Below are 20,556 nucleotides of genomic sequence, written 5' to 3' on the forward strand. Positions count from 1 at the left end.
AGAGATGTCTTAAGGAACCAAATTTAACTAAGATAATAGTTTTATAAGAGTAGGAAAATTTATTAGGAAAAATGAATCCCAATTCAGAAGGGCTTAGAATACTATATTTTATAGAAAAATCTAGAAGAAGGAAGGAAAGGAGGGAGAGAGGATAGAAAGTCACTATGGAATATAAGCTTAGCATTTCAGCAAATGAAAAGCATTGAATGTGTTCATAAAATAGAGAGCTGCACAATCTTGTTATAAAATTTGCATTTCTATTTAACAAAATACTGCAATGAGAATGGATTTTGAAGATTTCTTCTGCAAGAATCTGTTAGTCCTCTGTAAAAATGTACAACTCTTTTGGAGGAAAACGTCAAATACCATCTATGTGTGGTATCTAAAAAAAATCAGACTCATAGAAACAGAGAACAGATTGGTGGTTGCCAAAGGCAGGGAATCTAGTTATCATATTATTACTATTCCTATATTCCTGACCATACTCTATTCACACATAACATACTTAATTTTTGCTTTTTCAGGACCAAAATTCTTATGCCTGTTATATCTTCTAATTCTTGAATGGGAAAAATATTCTGGAAATGAAAAACAATCTAATTATTCACAGATTTATAAATTATTGAAAACTAGGATGTCCTAAAAGAATGATTATAGATGGGAAGCAGCATTATAAAATATGTTAATATTTCAAATGTATCATACTATTTAGTTGAGGAATTAAATGCTATTCGAATATTATTTTGGTGTTAGGAGTAAAAATATAACTAAAATTGATTTGTTCTTTGATTCAGAGCTAGATCAAGGAGAACAATCTTACTAATAAGGAAATGAGTTTATTCCGTGATCATTCATTAGTTGTCATTATCTCTCTGTGAATCTAACAATTTTCAACAGCATTATTTCACTAGTGACGTATTCCTGGCAATGGGACTGTATGTGTACTTACTATATAGCATCTTTCACTAACAAACCATTAGTCCCACCTTCCTTTACTGTATTTATTTATTTTTCACTCATACAAACACAACTGTGGATCTGGGCAAATCTCCAGGGCAGCTGTCTCAATGCAACGGCTCATCAGTTCACTTCCAAATCAGCTCATGGTTCCACAATTGCTAGTTGACATGGTCATGGAAGAAGGGTTGGAGAGGAAAGGCTCAGCAGTCAACTTCTCCTATAAGTAAGTGATTGTCCCCATGGGGCATTCAATCTCTCCCTATAGAATGGAGACAATCTGATTCAAACGAATATTTTCCTCTGAGTGACAGAGAGCTATGGGACTGGCTGTGATCAATTAATTGTAAACACCACTGCACTTGTACCATACAAATGACCAAGAGGTACATGAAATGGTACTCAACATCAGTAATCATCAGGAAAATGCAAGTCAAAACCACAATGAAAGATCTCCTAACACGTTAAAATGACTTATCAAAAAGACAAGAAAACAAATGTTGGCAAGGATGTGGAGAAAAGGGAATCCTTGTGCACTGTTGGTGGAAAGGTGAATTGGTGCAGCCACTATGGAAAATAGTAGGAGGTTCCTCAAAAACTTAAAAATAGAACTACCATATGACCAGAAATTCCACTTCTGAGTATTTATGCAAAGGAAACAAAAAAATTATCTACAAATGATATCTGTACCCACATGTTCATTTCAGCATTATTTACAATAGCCAAAACATGAAAACAACTTAAGTGCTCATCAACGGATGTATGGATAAAGAAGATGTGATGGGTATGTAATAGAATATTATTCAGCCATAAAAAGAAGGGAATCCTGCAATTTGCAGCAACATGGATAGATCTTGAAGGCATTATGCTAAGTGAAATGAGTCAGAGAAAGACAAATACCATATGATCTCACCTATGTGCGGTATCTAAAAAAAATCAAACTCATGGAAATAGAGAACAGATCAGTGGTTGCCAAGGGCAGAGAGTAGGAAGTGAAGGGTAGGGGAATAGCGGAAGGTCGTCAAAAGGTACAGACCTCAAGTTATAAGATAAATAAGTATGGAATGTAATTTACAGCATGGTGACTATAGTTAACAACACTATAGTGTATATTTAAAAGTTGCTGAGAGAGTAGATCTTAAAAGTTCTCATCACAAAGAAAAGAGAATTTTTAACTGTGTGGTGATGGATGTTAGCTAAACTTTTTGTGGTAATAATTTCACAATATATACATATATCATACCATGTTGTACACATAAAACTAATACAATGTTATATTTCAATTATATATCAATTTAAAATGTTTTTTTAAAAAAGAGAGCTATGTGAACTTAAAAAAAAAACAATTGTGGGAATTTATTTTTGGTTTAGGAGATTATTCAAAGACATAGTAAAGCAACTTGTTTTTTTTTTTTTTTGTTACAAAACTGCCATAATTCTACTGTAGGGAGTTCTGGAAAATAAGGGTAACCATGTAACTGATGAAGTTACCCCCACAATGGACACTATCACTATTTGCACTGCTTCTGTAGGAACTTCAAGATTGTGACAAAGCCAGAACTATCACACTAATATTCTTAAATTCCTTATCTGAACTTCTTCAGCTCCAATGGAGTTATCATTTAATGGGATATATGGATTAGAGGCTAAAGAAGAATAATATATAAAGTCCCATGTAGATAGGGACTTTGTTGTTTTCACTGCTGTATACACAGTACTTAGAACAGAGTCTGGCATACAGTAGATAGCTAAACAAATATTTACTAAATAAAAGTGAAATGAAAAAAGAATATCATCTTGGGATGTCAGATTCATATAAAATAAACCCAAATACATGAGAATAAAATTTCAGAATTTCAAGGATATTATTAGGCCTTCCAGAATGCTGTCATATGTCAGATAAATATTTTGTATTACAGAAGAATGTGAGAATACCAATAGGTTGTTGACATTTTAGTCATGTAAAAATATGTTCATTATGATGAAGAGAGAAGTGAAAGATCACATTATATTTTTCATGTACATTCTGGACAAACTGTAGTGTTGAACATTTACTACATATTGCTTTTCATTATTGTTTAATGTATACTAGACCACAGTGGAAAAACAGGCTGATTAAATATGAGCTATCAAACATTAAATAGAATTGACATAGAAATTGCACTTAGATGTGCAGCTAAAGGATTATCGTGTTCGGTGGAAACCTAATTTTGCTATTTCCTTTTTGTGAAAGTTAAACATAGTTTAAAGAGATGTGTTTGGATGCCCAGGTGATGAGGAATAGACCTGCTGCACCGTGCTCTATCAGCTTGGTGAAGCGGGGAATATGTTTCATAAATATGAAATATGGAATATGTTTCCAGATGGTTGCTGAGGAGCACTGACCAGAAGCATCATTTGAAAGACAGGAGTAAAGGAGCAACCGATATTCTCCAAGACCATTGGGGGCAAACCTTTGATGGACAGTCCCAGAGGCGGGCAAGTGGTCTCAGCTGGGCCTCACTCTGCTATACCCTTCTATTAGCTCTTATTCCTGAAGGCTGGCCACACTGATCCACAGCAGACTCAGACCCACCCAGCCTTATTTTATTTTATTTTTTTGACTAGGAATATAATTTACCAAATTGAAAAAAAGAAAAGAATTGAAAGACCCTTATGAACATTACTTTCTAAAAGTGCTACTTTCCATGTCTTTTTGGAATGGGTCAGCTACCACAAGGCTGGGCATCCCTAGGTGACCCAAAATTCATGCTCACTGGGAACCTCAAAATGTGACCTTATCTGGAAATGGGGTCTTTGTAGATGTCATCAAGGTAAGGATCTCAAGATGAGATGACCTTGGATTAGGATGGATCCTTATAAGAGAAAGGAGAGGGAGATGTCAAACACAGAAACACAGGAAGATGGTCACATGACAATGGAGGCAGAGATTGGGGTGATGTGGCCACAAGCTCAGGGATACCTGGAGGTACCAGCAGCTACAAGTGGCAGGAATGATCCTCTGCTAGAGTCTCCAGAAGGAGCAGAGCCTGCCTACACCTAGATCCTGGACTTCTGGCCTCCAGGAGTACATTCCTATTGTTGTAAGCCTCCTGTTTGTGGTACTTTGTTAGGGCAGCCCTAGAAAACTAACACTGCATCTGTGAATTAATTCTTAAAATGATCCAGGACTTAGAATGCAAGTGGAGTGGTGCAGCAGGGCAGCACAGGGCTTGTGGGCACCATCCAGGAGGGCTGTAGGAAAGGCAGTTCAAAGTTAACATCTCTACAAGGTCTAAATGAGCCTCTCTGTGCAAGGTTCTTTGGGATGCTATTTCAAATCAGTCTGGAGGTGGCTTGTTGTGAGAATGGGAGGTCACCCATTCTCTACTTTTCCCTAGTCTCCCCATGAGGGGCTCTCCCAGGGACACACTGAGACACCCAAAACCAAGCAAAAAGCAGCATCAATGCATAGCTTCAAAAAATATTCTAAAGCTAGCATTTCTCTTTTGTTTCCAGGTAGAAATGGGGCAGAAAAGCAAAAATTAACACTTTTTAAAATAGGTGCAGTATGTACTATTTTCATGTTTGACTAAAAACTGAGCAGTGAAAGAATACTTCAGGTGCTTATAGGATGACCTTGAGGTACACTAGACTCTTAGCTTTGGTTAGAAATTATAGTACAACCAAAAAGAAACTGACCTGTCCACCAAAGAAACATGGAACAAAGTGAAGGCAGTGGGGTCTGTGCTGAGCAGCCCATGTAGGAGAGGCAGACTCAGACCTGAATGTGATCCTGGAGAAGAGATTTTGCTGGCATAGGATATGCCTGCAGTGTTCAGATAGGCAGAGGGTTAGAAATAAGTAGATTTCTTTCATAGAGACTTAAACCAACCTTTTTATGCTTATCAAGAATGGAAAAAGGATGAAAATGCAGCTAGTTGTGCTGCTGGAGACCTGGGATTGTGGCCAAGCAAAGCAGTCCCTGAGTGCTGGGTGCAGCCCACCCTCAAAATGAAGAGCCACCTTGCTGTCATGGCCACCTCAATAGGGCTCAGCCCGTGTTTGAATGTGTGTGTGCTCCTGACTCTACAAGCAGCCGAGAGGGCCTTGCCACCCAGCCTTATTTTCTTGGCTGCAGATCCATAGATGCAGTTGCTCAGCTGAGGCAGCAGCTTCTTGCAGACCTTTGCTTGAGTATCTTGTCATGACCCGCTGCCTCAATGGCCCTACATTGGGAGGTGGTGCCTTTGGCAGGTGATTAGGTCATGAGGGTGGAACCCTTATGAATGGGATTAGTGCCCTGATAAGAGAGACCCCAGAGAGCCCTCTCACCCCTTCCACCATGTGAGGACAGCAAGAAGACCAAGGCCTATGAATCAGGAAGCACAGTCTTCACCAGACAGAATCTGCCAGTGCCTTGATATTGGACTTTCTAGCCTCTAAAACTATTAGAAATAAATACCCAGTTTATGGTATTTTTTATAGCAGCCCAAGTGGACTAGGACAGCCAGATAAAAGGGCATTTACTCAAAGATAATAGACATTTCATAAAATACATATTTTAGCCTTTTATGTAAGTCTGCAATTTAAGCTAAAAGTTCACTTTCACTGTTGTTGTTTTATGTTAATATAATGTTGTTTACTAAATATATTCAGTAGTTTATTTACTATTTCTCTTGTTTCCTTGGTGTATCATAGATTCTTTGTGTGACAAAAAAATAAAGGGTTAAATATTGTATTAAATATTTGTAAACAGAAAATACTTATAATCATATAAATGGCTATAATTCTTATACTTCATAAACATCATCTAAATTTTCTGTCTCTCCCTTTCCCTCTCTCACCATTGCTCTCTTTGTCTGGGTGTGCATGAGTATATATGTATGTTTCTATGCATAATTTACACTTGAAATGACATACTCCGGGAACTTACATATTCTGATCTGCTGTAAGTCAACTTAGTAACAAACAGATACATAAGTAGACACTTGTTTGCATATATGTGCTCATATACATGCACACACACACATATCTTGGTTTGTAAATAGCTGAACACGTAAGAGTATAAAGGATAAAGTACATGAATATTAGATGTAAAAAGAGCATCAGGCAGAGGTAATTTTTACCTTGTTGATGCTCCACCATCACTGGGAAGGAACCTTAGAAGCAGTCCAGTGAAAACTTGGATTTCAATTCATCAAGTGCAATTAAAACCACAAAATTACAATCACACACCAACAAACCAGAACAAACTAAGACTGTAGATGTTTTGTTTCATGGTCCTAAAATTCAACCACGTTTCTCTTTTTTTATAAACAAACATACAAAATGATTTGCATTTCTTCTTTCTCCTTTAAAAAAATGACTGTGTGTGCTCATGCTAATACATGCTCATGTATGCTTATGAAACACGAAAGTCATATAAGAAATCTGGAGTACTTTGGTCATTCATTTATTTATATACACAAAATTTATGTACAAATATATATCAACTGCTTACTGTGTGCTAGTCTGCCAGATGCTGTTCTTATTTCCTGAGACAGATCAATGCACAAGATGTAAAGACCCCTGGTCTCTAAGTGTCTATATTCCAGGAAGGAGACGTGGAAATCATAAACACAATACGGAAAAATGTAGAACAGGATAAAGGTGATTGTATCGCCTGAGGGTTTTGTGCATTTTGCACTATTAAACAGAGTAGTAAGAATACATCTCATAGAGAAGGGGGGGAGGGGGTTTGAACAAAGACACCTGCAGGCAGCTAGGCAAGTAGATATCTGGTAAACAGAATTCCAGCAGGGGGAATGGCTAGCAAAGGTGGGAATAAGCCTTGTAACTTCCAGGAAAAGCAAGAAGAATTGTGCGAACAGAATGAGCAATGGGAAGAATGTAGGGAGAATAGACCAGAAATAAGATGAGGGGGCACAGATCATAACAGACCCTTGGCATTTCCTCTGTGGTAAATGGGAAGCCATCCGTTGGTTTTGAACAGAGGGGTAACATGAGCTGACATTTTTTCAAAGGATGACCCTTGCTGTTGAGGCTTATCTTTGGAGGGCTAGAAGGAAACAAGTTAGGAGGCTAATGCAGTAATTCATATAGGCAACTATTACTACTAGAATCATGGTGAGAACAGTGAAACTCCTGAAAATTGGGAAGATTCTACACATACTTTGGAAGTATAGCCAACAGGATTTCCTATCAGATTAAATATGCAATGAGAGAGAAATAGAGAATGTAAGAGAGTTTGAGAAATTTTAGTCTGAGTAACTAAAAGGATGGAGTTTATGAATAGACATGGTAAAATCTGAGGAGAGAATATATTTGTGAGTGACAACCGAAAGTTCACTTTGGACACATGAATTTGAGATGTCTATTAGGTATACAAGTGTATTATGTGCCAAGAAAGCAGTTGGGTATAGGAGATTAGATTTTGGGAGATCTGCGCTGGAGATATATATTTGGGAGCTGTCAACATATGGTGTTTAAAACTATGAACTTGGATGAGATCACTTGGATGTGTGGGTGTAGACAGACAGGAGAAAACCAAAGCTGCTTCAATATTAAGGCGAAAAAGAAGAAACCAGCAAATAAAACTGAGAAGGGATTGCTAGTGAGGTAAAAGGGAAAACCATAGGTGTGTGGGCATCTGGGAACTCAAGTTTAAAAAACTGTGTTAAGGAGAGAGCAATTAACTGGGTCAAATCATCATCAAGTAAATTGAAGAAAGAGAATAGTCTTCTATATATCCAAACATTTATGAGGTGGCAGAAAGTTTCTGGAAGAATACATAGGAAACTGCTGGTGTGAGTAGTTATCTCTGGGAAGTGGGAAAATAGGTGAGTAAGAAGGGAGATGAAAATTTCAGTTTAACACATTCAGCAATAACTGATTTTCTTCACCATGAGCATTCATTACACTTATATTATGAAATATACTTAAACAAGAAATGTAGCAATTACCACCTAAGTGACAAAATACATCAGATGACAACTGATGAAAACATCTAACATGTTATATTTGAAAAGAAAAAAAAAAATCCTCAAAATAGCATCCATGGAACTGTCATGGAATCCCAAACTTTGTTATTCATGACTTGGATTAAACATCACCTCCAGATGGCCTCTTTTAAAATATAAACATGTCACCTGAGATGGACAGTGTTAAATAACTAATGTCAAAAGTATTTTAAATGGCAGATGGCTAAAATTACTATATGTACATAGCTAAAAACAAGCTGATGCAACGTAAGGGGAAAATGAACATTCTATGACTTTGTTAACATGCATGGAGCTAGGCTGTAGAGCTCAAGAGGAGGGCTGTGTAAGCCAGTATCAGGCTGTCCACGAAAGACATGGCCCATGAGTTTTTCACAAGGGAGTGCTGAAATGTCATTGACCATTATGGAGGCTGAGAGTAGTCAGGAACCAGAACTAAGGTCAAGTAAATAACCTGGAATCAAGTACTAACTAATGATCCACTAACTTTACAGGTCAAGGGTACATGGTAAATCAGGAATAAGGCAAGATAGCTCTGGAATGTTAAGTTATAAGCCGAGTGGTCACCCAGACATAGAGATGAAATTCCATAATAAAATTAGAAATGCTAAACCACCTAGATTTTTTTAATATGGGACACGAGATAAAGTTGAAAATATTTTGAGAAATAAAGGATGGGGACTAGAGACTATGAGAGGTCTTGATATTTTTGTAATTTGTCATCAAAAATATTCAAACTGATTTCGGTCATGCTAAAAATCTCCTGATACAGTTTAAACATTTTGAACTGATGTAGTTAAATGCATTTTGAAGTGTTATAAGCCCAAGAAAAAGTTAGGAAATGTCTTCATACATTTTGTCATATTTTTACTTTAATTTCTGTCAAAGAATGATAGGTACATTTTTGGGTTTTTGGTTTTTGATAAGAGAATTTGGCTCTACCATTTCAGCCTAAAATTACTTTTTCTTACTTTTATGGAGCTTGAAACTTTCCTTGGCATTAAAGAATGGAAGAGTCAATGTATTTACAAAAATTGGTTAAGTAACCATTAATGAAAATATCTTGGCACTGCATTAAAGTTATTAATCATAGCTTTGTAATTGGAAAGCAAAATGTAATAATTTTTTAGGGTAGCTCTCTGTGAATCCACAATACTGGGGAATTTTTCCCAAGTCTATCTGTAAAAACATTCATAACGTACTAGTTCTCCATGGTGACATGAACTAATGGGCCATCTTTAAACAAATTCACTTAGAGATCCAGAGAATGGCACAATGTTCTCTTTTTCCATAGTGCTGTAAAATTAGCATCAAACACAGAAGAATTCACCACTCTTCACCTCCTCCATGGTTGTTGTCTCCACACCATAAATCACAGAGCAAGAATAAATGAAGTTTTTTTTTCCTGTCATTCATATTTTATATAGCTTTCTCTATAGTATAGAAGTATTTCATTTTTAGGAAGGATTAATGCCAAAAGGGTTTATTGCCTTCTATCAGAAACATCTAGCTAGCTTTAGAGATCTTACTGAAGAAGTTACTTTGAACATTTGTGTGTGTGCACACATGCACACACCACGAGTGATAAACATGAAATGTGAGGGCATCACAGAAATGCTTTGAAAAGCATTTAAAATATATTTTGCAGTGAGTTTTCCTTAATTTTAAAGATTTCCTAGCATGAACACGTGCCTCTAAAAAGACTGTACAGAATTAGCAGAAAATAGACATGAAAAGGAAGCAATCACCATGTTGGCATCATAAAACAGATTTTTGGCCCCTTGATATGACATTTATAATTAAGGTAGCATTTTTAAAATGTATGGGTTGATTCACTGCCTACCTGTCTCTCTCTGTCTGTGGGCATGCTTGTGTATATATGCATCAGGGAGCAAAAGTAGATAGAAAATGTGAATATAATTTGAAGGATGCTTAACTGACGGGGTGGGGGAAGATGGAGAGAACGTCCGCCTCTCTGTTCAAGATGCTCAGATGAACTTTGAATAAGCTGCTGATATTCTCATGAGGAAATGGACCCTTAGATGAAATTTCATATGCTCGGCCAAAATAATAATTCATCTACAGTTATCAGGCACAAAGCTTCACAGACTTATACACTAAGATTTACTGTAATGACTTGGAAATCTACAGGAACAAGGGAAGGGGCTTGACTCATTATTTGGAAGTGATAACATGACCCACATGATCGTTAGGGGATAATAGGCAACTTAACTCACTGCAAATCAAACAGCTCCATGATCCATCATTAACCTAAGTGAGCCTTTGCTTTATTGAAGTAGCCCTCTAAATGAAGAGGTCACAGCCTATTTAAAAGCTCAGAGATTTGTTAATGTTCCAAGGACTTAGAGTCTATTAGATCAGATGGCCTGAGCATATATAAAATTGCAGGCACTTTGGCGAGCTAACATGCTTTGGTGTGTATATAAATATTTTAAAAAAGATTCTTTGAAACTTGGTTTAAACAGGGCACGCTGCATTTGTGACATTATGTTGTATAAATGTGCACATGTGTCGAGTTGAAAGGGAAAAAAAGGACTCTGTAGAGAGATACTCCACGAGAGGAAATAAGTTCCACTCTAAGCGACTTTCATAATGCAATTAACTCCATTAGAGAGAATGGAATTTTGAATACTGTTCAAATTAAGGCAGTGCAGTCAGCAGCAGCAGCAATTCAGGAAGAATTAGCAATGTCCTTCTGAAGAGAGCTACTGAATTAAACCTTGGAGGGTTTTAAGATTAAGCAGTTTAGTTGTTACTTTAGGAGCTCTGGACTTTGCATAGACACCAGTCCAGGTGTTAATACTGATTCTCCCCTGTTCTCTAGATAACAAAACTGAATCTCAGAGCCAATTAAGACAAATCTTCACAGGCCTTCTTCCCCCATTTTAGTTTATCTTGGGAGGTTTATTTTAATTGTAGACACCATAGGGAATCAGGGACATTATACACAGTGAGATAGTATTGAATCTTGAGGTGAAAAAATAACTAGTATTTGTCCAAATTATTCTGTCTTAAATTTAAAACCATTTTTTTTGGTAGGCTGACACTCAAATTGTGTTCTTTTTATTCCCTCAATCATTTTAATGGGAGAACACTGTTTTAGTACTGAATACTAACACAAACAGCATGATTAGTTAGTGATTATTACATTTATGGGCCAAGTTATATGCATGATTACTATAAAAAGTCACATAATTCACAAGTATGTCTCACTTTCCTTCCTAAATGTAACCACTCTTAACATATCATCATACAAATTGTTCAACTCCTTTTATATGCATGTGTATGTTTAGGTGAATTTATATCCATTCTTTCATTCATTCATTTATTCATTTACCAGACCAGGTACTTTTGTAGGGCTTCCCTCATGGGGCTTGCATTTTATTTTGGAAGACGGATAATATAATGCAGTATCGTGTAAGTTGAAGCAGGTCTGATTTAAATAAAATTAAATGTATAATGGGTAAAAATAATTCTTCTGGATAAGGAAGTGGTATTAATAGAATAGTTAGAGAACATAGCTCTGAAGCAAGAATATTTAAACCAAGATCTACATGAAGTAAAGGGGGAAGCTGGGTGAGTGCGAAGTCCCTGTGGCAGGGATAAACTGGGTATAATGAGGAAGAAAATTATGGGTCTATACCAGATACTGGCTTTAAGCTATGGAAATACGTTGACAGTGATATTGGAGGGTTTACGTCTGGGTATTGTGCAATAAATTGTTGGGGGAGGGAGATAACAGTAGAAGCAGTCTTTTAAAGACCAGTTTGGAGACTAAGATAACAGTGGCTGGATCAAAGGTAACTATGGTGGAGGTGAGAAGTGACTGAATGAAAGATATATATAGACAATAAAGCCATGAAGCCAGTAGACTCAACAGTGGTACTGATTGTGGGGTGAAGGGGGAAAAGCAAGGTCTCAAAGTTGACCCTAAGTTCTTTAAAAATTAAATGAATAATTATATAGTTTACTGGCATGAAGAGAATTTTAAAAGTTACTATATTTAGGTTGTGGTTAAGAATGAGTAAAAATCAATAGTTTGATTTTTGAACAAGTTGTGTTTAAAATATTTAGATGTTGCTATGGACTAAACTGTGACCCCCAAAATTCAGGGGCACATATGTTGAATTGCTAACCCCCAATATAATGGTATTTGGAGACAGGGTCTTTGGGAGGTAATTAGGGTTAGAAGGGGTCATAAGGACGGGGTCCTCATGATGGAATTAGTGCCCTTATAAGAAACACCAGAGAGTTTGTTCACTCTCTCTTTGTATCAGGACCAAGAAGTCATGTGAGTACATAGCAAGAAGACATCCATCTGGAAACTAAGAAACTCTCACCAGGAACCTAATTAGCCAGCATCTTAATCTTGGACTTCCTAACTTCCAGAACTGTGAGAAAATAAGTTTCTGTTGTTTAAGCCACCCAGTCTATGGTGTTTTGTTCTGGCTGCCCAAGCAGACTAAGACAGACATGCAAGTGGAAATACTAAGTAGGCATTCTGAGATTGGAATATGATGCTCAGCATAGGCATTGGAGAAAAAGACACAGATTTGGAAGGAGGCGTTCAGATGGCATTTAAACCTGTGCTACTAAACGAGATTACCTCTTCAGTGAGTTTCTAGATAGAGAGGTGAGTAGGGCCTAGAACTGGGTCCTGGGATATTCTGATAGTATCTACTTACAGCTGACCCTTGAACAACATGGGTTTGAAAGGCAAGGATCCACTTATATGCAAATTTTTTTCGACAGTAAATACTTCATGGTTTGCGGTTGGTTTTATCCACAGATGCAAAACTGCTGATGCAGAAGAACACCAGAAGTAGAGGGCTGACTATGAAACACAGGCAGATTTTCAACTGTGTGGAGGGTCAGCACCCCTAATGCCTATATTGCCCAAGGGTTGACTGTATAGGTCTGAAGACAGAAAACTCAGCAAAGGAAAGTAAGAAGGAGAAGCAGTCAGGGAGTGAATAATAAAATCAGAAGGCAATGAAAAGCAGATGAAAATATTTCTGCAGAATATAATCTGAGTATTGGAATCACTGGGTTTTAAATTTTGATGGATACTGCCAAATTTTCCTCCAAAAAGATTTCATATTTTACAATCCAGCCCAAACCCTATGAGTTGGGCCTTTTCCTTTGTGGTGTGATTGTGTATTTTGAACATGCCTGACTTTAGTTTTTGTTTTTCAGAAGTAAAACCTGTTTGCCAATATCACTGTCTGGAGGTGTGTGTAAACTACTGGGATGGGGCAGATTACACACCATAAATTTTCATTTATACCTTTGTTTCCCTCATTACTACTATTATATAATCGTAGGTAATACAATTCCTTGTGAAATAAACATGAAATATTGAGGTTTGAAGGTACTACAGAATCAGTATTTTAATACTGCTGTTAAGATGTCTATTATTTATATTTGGTATACACAGAAATTCACTGTATGTGCTAGGTTACTTGACATAACTCTAATTCTGGTCCAAGAGCTAAAATTCTAATACTGAACTTTCTTCTCTGTTAGGATCTTATATAGTGGTGAAGTCAGTTTAGCACAAATACTGGGTACTGATTAAGATAACCAGATGTTTCACTGTGAAACACTCATCTATTTCAGAAAATTATTCTGGGCTCCCCATTCTTGCCTAGCTAAACATATAGTATAAAGTCTTGCCAAGAGTTTTTTTTTTTTTTTCACTTTTCACTCACTACCCTATTGTGAGTAATTAGAGAAAAGTAGAGTTTAAGTAAAATCTTGCTTTTAAATCTGCCTGAAATCACATCCCTTGGAGTAATGGCTACCTTTCATGGAAGTAACACTGACTCACAAAGTTGTCGGAGGACACTTCATTTTGGATATCTTTTTTTTTTAACATCTTTATTGGAGTATAATTGCTTTACCATGGTGTGTTAGTTTCTGCTTTATAACAAAGTGAATCAGCTATACATATACATATATCCCCATATCTTCTCCCTCTTGCTTCTCCCTCCCACCCTCCCTATCCCACCCCTCTAGGTGGTCACAAAGCACCGAGCTGATCTCCCTGTGCTATGCGGCTGCTTCCCACTAGCTATCTATTTTACACTTGGTAGTGTATATATGTCCATGCCACTCTCTCACTTCGTCCCAGCTTAACCTTCTCCCTCCCCATGTCCTCAAGGCCATTCTCTACGTCTGGTCTGCATCTTTATTCCTATCCTACCCCTAGGTTCATCAGAAACTTTTTTTTTTTTTGATTCCATATATATGCGTTAGCATACGGTATTTGTTTTTCTCTTTCTGACTTACTTCACTCTGTATGACAGACTCTAGGTCCATGTTATTTGCCTGTTACTTCAAACATTCATATACTCTTTCCTGAGAAAGAGTTTTAAATGCATCATACCATTTAGTGCTGATGACAGCACACATTTTTTTTTCCATGGGCAGAACAGAGTCTACTAATGTTAACTTCCTCCAGTCCTCAACATTTACCAAGCATTTGTATCTCTTTCAATTACATTTTAAAGTATTACTTTGGATAAATTACTTAGCATCACATTTTGGTTATTTCCTAACAATCTTTTTTGACATTCAAGATATTGTTTTAATAAATGTTGAAATGTCAGCTAAAATTGTTTGATATTTATTTCACTTGCATTATTATTGAATACTATTTCACATGCATTATTAAAATTAAAGACATCTTCTAATTGTATCTTCCACCTATGCCTTCCATATTGTAAATTTTCATCTTCTCTGTGTTGGTTCACAAACTCAGGAGCTTCCCAGGTGAAATCTGAAACTGGCCCTATATATGGAGGCCAAGGAGAGAGAGAACAAAAGGCAGACCACTCTAGATTGGTAGGTGTCAGGTTTAATAAGCAACAAAACATATACAAGCCTTGTCTTGAGCAGCAGCAAGACAAGTAGATCTCTGCACCTACCCGCCAGAATCTTAAATCTTTATACTGACGCATTAAGGGGGTTTAGTCATGTATTCAGTCCAGATGGCCTCAACGACACGTTACTCTCTCAAGGCTGCGTCCCTGAAACAGCTCCTAGTGTGGGAATGGTGGGCGGGACTACATTCCAAGGACAGAGGAGGGATGAGGACCCTCCAACTGCCCAATCCAGCTGAGGGTCAAATGGCAATCATCTCCTCTTAATGACTCCTCCAATACTCTAAAACCTTGATCCATATTTCCTTTCTCTTTCTAAAGATTTCCACCTCATCTATGCACATGCTCAAGTATCTATTTAAAAAAAAAACAAAAAACCACAAACTTCCTGTGACCCTGTACTCTCTCTAGCTACCTCCTATTCTCTTTGCTTGACTTCTAATCCTTTTGAAATATGGTGGTAAAAGTTTCATTACAATCTAAACTTCACTGATTCTTTAAACTACCAGAAACACCCATGCCTGTCTATTGAAAGCATGCTTGCCAAAAATAAATGCTGCTTTTTTTTAGTTAAGTGACCTGGAAACCACTTCTATCCCAACATGACAAGTAAATTCCAATACATAAAAAATCCTGGCCACCACATGTTTTTATTTAACCCAGCAGGCCAGCTCTGACTGTAGTTAATCTCTACAAATTTAGCTTGCTATAGTCATGGAAGTTCAAAAGGAGAAAGACCTGACCACTAGTGAGTGGTGTCTATGCAGTCATATACTAAATCAAGAGAAGGAACCGAGGATCAAAAAGTTAAGCAATTTGCCCTAAAATGCCCATAGAATAACTCTCAAAATTTTCATTCATTGTCTTACTGCCAAGTTTTGATCTTTCCACATCATCATGCAGACAATAAATCATGACTCTCATATGTACATGGAAGAAAACATTTTATATAATAACTTTTCAGCAAATAGGAGCTATAGAATCCATTGTTTATAGGGCACACTTAAGGTATAATCAATTATACTTGTAATTAGCATCCTACTTTGTGGATAAGTCTATATTCACAACCTATGCCCTAATGTTTAACTGCTTCTTTGGTACTTGGAACTAAATATGTATCATTCAGCTATTTGAACACTTAAGTTTAGCAGTTGAGATGTTAAGTCCTTTATTTCTCTAATGAGCATCTTTGCACAGATTAGGGCCTCACCTGCTCTCACCTGAATCTTTAAACATATATGCATGAGACATACATATTTTAAGAAAAAGTTTACATTGTGCAAATGAAACATCCTTTATATTCAAGGTAATATAAATGCATTTATAGAGTAATAACTTGGATATTCAGAGCAAGGGTTATGAAAGAAAGCCATAATTCTTTAGTAAAAAAAATAACTGAAGCATATTGAAGATTTAATTTATCCCTTAATACCATGAGCTATAATATGATAGAGTGATAGAAACCTGAATGAAGCTAAATTTATAAAAACAGTAAACATTTGCCGTTTTCAATAGTTTACAGGTGCTTTTTAAATTAATTGATAATTAGTAATTGAATAAATGAATCCTTAGAACATTTATCAGGGATCTCACAAAAAGTAGAATAACATTATATGAAGTTCACCTGTTATTTGATTTTTTGGTAGTCATTATTTTCTCTTGGTCTTTTCTAAAAATGTTACTCCATAGCATGTGATCATGTAATGCTTAAAAATAACTTTGGGTAACCACTACTGATATTCAACATAGGCAGCATTATTCACATTCACACACATATCTTCCTTTTGAAGTTTGGTGATGATATAGCACACTTTTAGCATGATAATCCAGAAAAAATGCAATTGCCTTAAAGCCAAATGTTAAAATGCTTTAAAAAAGCTATGAGTGTAAGTTGTTCAATTACCATATATTAGTAAAGTAGAAAGAACATTCCCAGTAAAAATCATAAATTTTCATTCCTTATTTAAATAATTAAGTTTATTTTTCTCCACATAAGTTAAGCCTAGCTATAAAATTAAAACTCTGCATTTGTTTAACGAGAAAGATGAAATAATTTGCACCTATAGTGTAATATAATAGAATCAAGAATTGGTGCCACATTATAAGCAAAATGTTATCTATTCATGTGGTAACACTGACATGGTAATATAGGACATAGTTTAAAAACAGCTATCATTTGTTTAAAAGAATAAAAGAACAGAATCTTACCTTAAAGGAGACATATGTAATCACACTTTTCCTTTGGAAGTATAAAGACATTTACAATAAAGTCTACTAGTAGATCATTTATTACACAATTTCTTAAATTTGATATTTTTACATGAAAACGTGGGTCACTTCTGAGAACTATCACTCTATGCATCTTCCTGTCATAATTGTTAGATTTAATGACATGGCATCTAAATGGTATCGGTGTGAAAACTGTAATGTTTCACATTTCATGTAAGAACAGTTTAAGCAGACTATTTGCAGTTCTATTTCATCAGCAAGAGTGATTTGACGTTCATTACAGTGCATTTTAAGAAGTAAGAGTGACAGATATTCTTACCAACCACAAAATGATAAATGATTGATTGCAACCAGTATCACAGACTATTTCATGAAACACATCCTGCCAAAATACCAGATGCAAAAGATGCTCAATCCAAGGAGATCAGTTTTGTGCTCCACCCTTAAAGGATGCAGTCATACTGAGGTATAAGTATGTCACGTGAAGCATTAACAGGGATTTTTTCCCATAAACTAAGCAGTGTTTTTGCTGTGATAGACTTAATGTGTATCATCCCACATGTAGAACAAATGACACCCTCCTTCCCATAATAATTCAGCTCTTTTTGTGAGCATTATCTAAAATGATCATATCACTAAGCACATTAGTGGAAGGAATGAAGTCCAGTAGGAAAAAAAAAGCATCCTTGGCTTGAAAACTTCCCCCTACTGCTTGAAAATGGTACACAGCAGTAGAAGTTAAGAATCCAGCAAACCAGAGATTTGCTGAACAAAACAGAAAAAAAAAATGGGATTTTTTTTAATGGGGTAGGAGCTTAACATTGGCAGGGTTATACTTGGAGGTTAGTCTTCAAAGTAAGAGCTATTAATAAGGGGGAAAATACATTGTATTCTGGAATTGAATTTTCAAATTAATACATAACCTCTTTTTATTCCGGTAGTTCATATAGGTGGAGGACTGCTCCAGAGATTTGGTTACTGAACCAGCTGATGTGCAGATTAGTTAGCTAAGTGGAAAGCTCCTACCTTGTGTGTGGTTGTGATCTTGAGCATTCTGAAACAGTGCCTGAAGCAACTGCTATGGCTTGGGAAGAGTAACCACCTGACTTCCAATTCTGAAGAGACCTTCTGGTATCACGGAAATATTTATAATAAAAATGTATTCATTTAAATCCCTTTTTAGAAATAATAATGAAGACACATAAGTTAAAATGATTCTCAACTTGCTTAGGATAATTTAATGAATAAGTGATGGTACTGAAGTATGAGGTTCAATATTTCTAGGCAGCTGTGTGTCTGGATATTATTTTACAATCTTAAAACTGATCAAGTGTCTGAAAAGATCAAGCAAATATCTGCTTGGCATGGTTGGATTTTCATGTTTTGGTCATGTATAGTGTAATTTAAAACTGTAAATACATTTTCAGAATCTACTCTAATTTTTTCCTACTCAGGATGTAAGGTAATTTTCTAGCTGAGCAGTCTGCGAATGAGCTTCAAAATACCTGATGAGAAGCTGAAAATCATCCCAATGGTCACAGAATCAGCCAAAAGTATGTCAGTTCCCTCTCTAGAGAGTACAGAGAAATATGCCTATAAGATGAGACATCAAGCACTCTGGACTACAAAGGTTCTGAAACCACTGTAATTCAGGTGGAAAAAGAGAAAAATAATGATATTTAACAAGAAGAAAATATCTATAAAATGCTGAAGGTCTCTTTAAAACTGGTTTACTAGCATGTCCTTTATTATACATATTTCTTACTTTTTAAGTGGACCGCTAAATGATTAATACCATTAAGATAATTTTGAAATGCCTATTATGTAACCCACAGTCGACCTAGTAATCTGTACCTCTTCCACTTGTCCCAAATTAGTTTTGTGGTAGGAAACTCAGAGGGCTATATACTGAGACTAGCTATCGAAACATTTACATTGCTTTACAGTTGTTTCATTTTTAATGAAGAATGAAGTTTAAAAACCTATATGTCTTAATAAAAATCAGTGGAGAATGGGGTAGGGGTATTATTGTATTTTAATAAAAATCAGTTGAGACATTTACAGAAGACGTTTGAAAATAAAGCATTAATTACTTTGTGTAAAAAAAATATTAATAAAGTCATTTATAATATAACCAGTTGAACACCTAGCATTATTTTCATTTGAAATTTTAGCAAAGCGAAGCAAGGTACATTAGTGACTAAAACATTTCTTTCCCTCTCTTTTTAAGTTAACCTCTCGCTCTGAAGACAAGAGACTTGTTTAGAACTTAACGAAGTTTCCCAAAGCAAACCCACGCACCAGTTCCTAATTGAGATGCCAGACCTGTGTGCAACCTCCCTCCTTCAGCTTCTGATTACCCTAGGCAACACTTTATTAATCGTGTATGAATTTCTGCGCGTGTACCCTGAAGCAATCACACATGACGCAATCCCCATCAAAAAAAAGGAAGCCTTACCTGATGGCAGACACGGCGGCTGCAGAAGCGGCAGCAGAAAAGAGCAGCAGCAGGAGGCAACAAGCCAGGCTTTGCAACGAGGGTGAGATCTCACTCTTTCTCTCTCTCTCTTTCTCTCTTATGCTTCTGAATCACTGTAGCAGCAAACTGCCTTGCATTGTGTCCCCTTTCAGTCACAAAAGGTCCTCCAAGCCGGGCAGCCAGTAGACACCACTTTCTTCCTGGAAGCGTCTGCCTCTCTTCTCAGAAACGCTTGGACTCCTCTCTGCGGCTCCCTCCACGTTTACCCTTCAGATCAATGATGCTCGCCGAGCGGCTGGAGCTCAGCTGCAGCGCCGAGCGGCCAGCCAATGGGAGCCCAGGATTCCCTCCCGGTCATCTCCCCGCCCTCAAAACAAAACACAGCGTGCCTCTGACACATCATCGAGTTGTGAAAAGTAATTGAATCCTATATTTGAAATTTATCTTCTTTGTTTTTTTCCCCCCCCTAGAGTTCAGGGCACAATGCTTTGAAGGAATCGAAGCTCTCAGAACCCTCATTAAGTGAGCTCTCAGAACCCTCATTAAGTGAGCTTAGTAGAGGGTGAAGATTGGACGCGGAGAAAGTGAGGGCACCTGGGTTAGTTAGCGCCGCAGCTTTGGCCGTTAAGTGCTTGAGTCTGTTCAGAATCAGAGGATTAGCAGCTGCGAGGCAAACGGCTTACGTTCTAGTTCTCACTCCCCTAAGTAACCTGATTCTTTTATTTTTGTGGAACCAGAAAATAAAGCCCATTTTACCTCGAAGTTGTCTCATTCTCTAAACTTTGAACAACAATCAGCTGCTAATTGATGACAACAACCTTATTCGAGCAATTTCTACTAGTTTTATTTACCTGTTTCCATGCTCATAGAACTTGGTCCAGATTCTGTGAGGTACTAAAAAGTGTTCAGACTATATGTTAGTCTATTTTAATTTTGGTTATTTAAATTTGGTAAGAGTTTTTAAACTGACATTAATTTCCCTAACTGGGGGAATTTTTTAGTGATA

General features: G+C 36.7%; 1 protein-coding gene across 1 annotated transcript in view; it reads right to left on the bottom strand.

Annotated features, from left to right (window-relative positions):
• Nucleotides 1–19,801, bottom strand: part of CDH12 (cadherin 12) — a 1,005,439-nt gene extending 985,638 nt beyond the window's left edge. Inside the window, exon 1 of the mRNA XM_007188231.2 lies at nucleotides 19,530–19,801. The gene's annotated coding sequence lies outside the window, so the exon portion shown is untranslated. The remainder of the gene's footprint in view (nucleotides 1–19,529) is intronic.
• Nucleotides 19,802–20,556: the final 755 nt, after the last annotated feature.

This window comes from Balaenoptera acutorostrata, chromosome 2, assembly GCF_949987535.1.
Source record: "Balaenoptera acutorostrata chromosome 2, mBalAcu1.1, whole genome shotgun sequence".
Taxonomy (NCBI): Eukaryota; Metazoa; Chordata; class Mammalia; order Artiodactyla; family Balaenopteridae; genus Balaenoptera; species Balaenoptera acutorostrata.